Source organism: Salvelinus alpinus, chromosome 5, assembly GCF_045679555.1.
Source record: "Salvelinus alpinus chromosome 5, SLU_Salpinus.1, whole genome shotgun sequence".
Taxonomy (NCBI): Eukaryota; Metazoa; Chordata; class Actinopteri; order Salmoniformes; family Salmonidae; genus Salvelinus; species Salvelinus alpinus.
Genome location: NC_092090.1, coordinates 44802014 through 44807788, shown reverse-complemented (window position 1 = coordinate 44807788; position 5775 = coordinate 44802014).

The following is a 5775-nucleotide window of genomic DNA, read 5'->3' as shown; positions in this document are numbered from 1 at the left end:
GCAGTTGCAAATGAGAACTTGTTCTCAACTAGCCTACCTGGTTAAATAAAGGTGAAATAAAAAAAAATAAAAAAAAAATACAGAAGATAGCCCTATTTGGTAAAAGACCAAGTCCATATTATGACAAGAACAGCTCAAATAAACAAAGAGAATCTACAGTCCATCATTACTTTAAGACATGAAGTTCAGTCACTATGGAAAATTTCAAGAACTTTGAAAGTTTCTTCAAGTGCAGTCGCAAAAACCATCAACCGCTATGATGAAACTGGCTCTCATGAGGACCGCCACACGAAAGGAAGACCCAGAGTTACCTCTACTGGAGAGGATAAGTTCATCAGAAATTCATCAGAAATTGCAGCCCAAAATAAATTCTTCACAGAGTTCAAGTAACAGTCACATCTCAACATCAACTGTTCAGAGGAGACTGCGTGAATCAGGCCTTCATGGTCTAATTGCAGCAAAGGAACCACTACTTGTCACGACTTCCGCCGAAGTTGGTCCTTCTCCTTGTTCGGGCAGCGTCGACGTCACCGACCTTTTAGCCATCGCCGATCCACTTTTCATTTTCCATTGGTTTTGTCTTGTCTTCCATCACACCTGGTTCCAATTCCATCAATTACATGTTGTGTATTTAACCCTCTGTTCCCCCCTATGTCCTTGTCCGTAATTGTTTGTTGTAGTGCTTGTGCACGACATGCTGGTATTTACCGGGTTTTGTTTGACCCATTTATTGTATTGTTCTGTTGACGGCGGTTTATGGTTATTAAACACAACCGTTGTAAATCAGTTTCCGCTCTCCTGCGCCTGACTTCTCTGCCGCCAGTAGCATCGCATTACACTACTAAGGGAGACCAATAAGAAGAAGAGACTTGTTTGCGCCAAGAAACACGAGCAATGGACATTAGACCAGTGGAAATCTGTCCTTTGGTCTGATGAGTCCAAATCTGAGATTTTTGGTTCCAACTGCCATGTCTTTGTGAGACACAGAGTAGGTGAACGGGTGATCTCCGCATGTGTGGTTCCCACCGTGAAGCATGGAGGAGGAGGTGTGATGGTGTGGGAGTGCTTCGCTGGTGACACTGTCTGTGATTTATTTAGAATTCAAGGCACACTTAACCAGCATGGCTACCACAGCATTCTGCAGAGATACGCCTTCCCATCTAGTTTGTGGGACCATCATTTGTTTTTCAACAGGACAATGACCCAACACACCTCCAGGCTGTGTAAGGGCTATTTGACCAAGAAGGAGAGTGATGGAGTGTTGCTCCAGATCACCCGACTTCAACCCAATTGAGACGGTTTGGGATGAGTTGGAAAATGCAGCCAGTGCTCAGCATATGAACTCAGATAGGAACTCCTTCAAGACTGTTGGAAAAGCATTCCAGGTGAAGCTGGTTGAGAGAATGCCAAGAGTGTGCAAAGCTGTGTCGTCACTTGTCTTATAACATTATTCTGAAGACTGGGCTTTATCAAATCAACTAACTATGTTTAATAGTTACCACGAGAGTGGTTCTTTAAAGAGTTACAATCTCCCGAATTAAACTCTGAAGGTCTTTACCTATCACATCTATAAACAGTCAATTTACTAATCATAATCTCATATAATATCATCATTCTGAACAGTCGTAACCTCCTTGCATCTGCAAAAACCTGAGCCTTACTTATGATTCAGTACTACACAAATTGGTTTAATTATTTATTTACTAGCTAACTAAATGGTAACACAGAATAAACATACACACTTAATATGTTAAAAACAGGACTGACAACAACATGGCTGCTTGTTACAAAAGACATGGAGAGGGTGAGAGAGAGAGAGAGAGAGAGAGAGGGACAGAGACACAGAGACACTTAACATTGGTACATTTAGAAACTACTCTCACTTATGGTACTCCTATACTTTGCATAAGAACCACCGCCTGCTTGGAGTAAGAAATCATGCATGTATTTACTTGAAAGGCCGTATCTCTCTCTCGGAACCGGGCCACCTTGGAAAGGGGGTTGAGCCTTTTTGCGGCACGATTGTAAGGCTCTGATTGTCCAAAATGGTTCCAACAAGTCTTATACTGTTGTCCTTCTTTGTAGTTGTCTGGTATCCAGTGACTTGTTGTGTAGTCCTGAACTTTTACAGAGTTGATTTTCCTTCCTTTCGCTCCTGAAAGATGCTACTTTGAAGATAGGCTAGCCAGCCGTGACGATGGTTCCCAGTGGGGTGATGAGTGTAGCATAATACAATGGTTTGAAAAGAGTAGTAGAATAGTCCCACTTAAATTCACTTTTCTAGATACTTTACTTAGGACAGCTATTCAGCCGTACCAGTGATCGTTCAGGAGGTGAGTTTATCGTCTCTACCTCGTGTTGAGATTCAGAGTTCAAACCACTTTAAACGTGAGCTGCAGCTCTACGTCTCTCTGGTCTGATAGGTTCATTCTTAACCCATAATTTTATACAGTTTGTTAGAAAGCGGTGGTTCCTTCAGGCTGACATGCTGACTACTTTACTGTGCACAGTTATAGAAACAATTGGACACAGGATGGACAGTTCACACATGTAGTGGGTATACTTTCCAAGTTACAGTATTTCCTTTATAACATGTTTAATGACATCACAAAATAACAAATACAACGTCATTAGTGTTCTTTAGATCACCTCTGAACATTCCCCACGTTCTATGTTAGAAATATTGTTCCATTAGTTCGCTTTAGAACGTATTAGAGTTGGGAAAGTCTGTGAAACAAAGGCACATTCTTGTGGTGAACATTGGTGAGGGAGACCTAAATATTCTCTCCTTGATGTACAACAGGGCGTACGTTGTTAACCCCCACCAGTTCCCTCCTCCCCCCTCTGTGGTTTAGAGGGGGTCTGGTTGACGTTATTCATTGCAAACCTGATCTGACCCATTTGGATCATCACAAGACAGTCATGAAAGCTGTCATCAAGGCAAAGGGTGGCTACTTTGAAGAATCTAAAATCTAAAATATATTTTGATTTGTTTAACACTTTTTTAAGACCTAAATTATTCAGTATGTGTTATTTCATAGTTTTGATGTCTTCACTATTATTCTACAACATAGAAAATAGTAAAAATAAAGAATGAGTAGGTGTGTACAAACTCTTGATTGGTACTGTATATCAATTTTGTGTTTACAGCACACTTCTTGCAAAGCAGAAACCAGTTTTTCCTCCAGTTTTTCTTACATTTTCTGCAATGTTGCAAACTAGCATACGGAACAACTCTGCAAAATGTGTCCTTACCGGTCTAAAATTTGTGACGAACATAACACGTAGCACCAACGGGCATATGAGGGCCCTACCCCATCTCTATATACTGAGTACCATGCCATGTAGTATTGATTCGAGGAGTCAAGGAGTGGGCTATGTAGTGTCTTAGTGGTGTGCTTGCTGGTGCAGATTCTACATGCATGGAGGATCCAACAGCACAGTAGCATTGACACACAGGAATAGTTCAATACCAAGCCACATCTAACCGAGTCACATCTAACATCAGTCTGACAATACACTGAGCGATTTACAGTACATTCATGTACAGTATCTCCCACTCTCATCACCGCTTTTTCTTAGAAATGAGCAGAGTCCAGCCCAAACATGGAGTTCAGCCTAAACATAGCCGGGCTGAAGATGGTGGTAGGAGTAGGAGGAGATGTTTGGCCGTCCGGCCCAGGGTTTCAGGTGAGGTTCTCAGGCCATGAATCAGGGCTGTCAGCGTTCTCACGGCCCCTCAACACCTCTCTCGGAAAAAAATCGATGAGTGATTAAATATATGTCTTGCGTCTTTTGAAAGGCCGAAAGGTTTACAGGCAAGGAGATTTTTCCAAAATACAAAAAAGTATTGGACTGAGAGCAGAGAATCACAAAACAGACAGACAGACAGGCAGGCAGACAGACAGATAGACAGACAGACTGACACAGACAGACACATGCACATGCACAGACAGACAGACAGACAGACAGACAGACAGACAGACAGACAGACAGACAGACAGACAGACAGACAGACAGACAGACAGACAGACAGACAGACAGACAGAGACAGACAGACAGGCAGACAGAGACAAAGACACAGACAGAGAGATACACAGACAGACAGACAGACAGACAGACAGATAGACAGGCAGACAAACAGAGACAAACAGATAGACAGTCAGACACAGGCAGACAGACAGAGAGACAAACAGATAGACAGACAGATACAGACAGAGACAAACAGATATACAGACACAGACAGGCGGAGGCAGGCAGACAGACACAGACAGACAGACAGACAGAGACAAGCAGATAGACAGACAGACAGACAGACAGACACAGACAGACAGAGACAAACAGATAGACAGACAGATACAGACAGACAGACAGACAGACGGACGGACGGACGGACGGACGGACGGACGGACGGACGGACGGACGGACGGACGGACGGACGGACGGACGTACGGACAGACAGACAGATAGATAGATAGATAGACAGATAGACAGAGACAAACAGATAGACAGAGACAGAGACAAACAGATATACAGACACAGACAGACAGACAGACAGACAGACAGACAGACAGACAGACAGACAGACAGACAGACAGACAGACAGAGACAAACAGATAGACAGACAGATACAGACAGACAGACAGACAGACAGACAGACAGACAGACAGACGGACGGACGGACGGACAGACAGATAGATAGATAGACAGATAGACAGAGACAAACAGATAGACAGAGACAGAGACAGACAGACAGACAGACAGACAGACAGACAGACAGACAGACAGACAGACAGACAGACAGACAGACAGACAGACAGACAGAGACAGAGAGAGACACAGACAGACAGAGACAGACAGACAGGCAGACAGAGACAAAGACACAGACAGACAGAGCCAGCGACAGACAGAGACAAAAACACAGACAAAGACAGACAGAGACAGAGAGATACACAGACAGACAGACAGACAGACAGACAGACAGACAGACAGACAGACAGACAGACAGACAGACAGACAGACAGACAGACAGATATACAGGCAGACAGACAGACAGATATACAGGCAGAAAAACAGAGACAAACAGATAGACAGTCAGACACAGGCAGACAGACAGAGACAAACAGATAGACAGACAGATACAGACAGACAGAGACAAACAGATATACAGACACAGACAGGCGGAGGCAGGCAGACAGACACAGACAGACAGACAGACAGAGACAAGCAGATAGACAGACAGAGAGAGACAGACAGACAGACAGACAGACAGACAGACAGACAGACAGACAGACAGACACAGACAGACAGACAGACAGAGACAAACAGATAGACAGACAGATACAGACAGACAGACGGACGGACGGACGGACGGACGGACGGACAGACAGATAGATAGACAGATAGACAGATAGACAGAGACAAACAGATAGACAGAGACAGAGACAAACAGATATACAGACACAGACAGACAGACAGACAGACAGACAGACAGACAGACAGACAGACAGACAGACAGACAGACAGACAGACAGACAGACAGACACAGACAGACAGAGACAAACAGATAGACAGACGGACGGACAGACAGACAGACAGACAGACAGACAGACAGACAGACAGACAGACAGACAGACAGACAGATAGATAGATAGATAGATAGATAGATAGATAGATAGATAGATAGATAGATAGATAGATAGATAGATAGATAGATAGATAGATAGACAGATAGACAGATAGACAGATAGACAAACAGATAGACAGAGACAGACA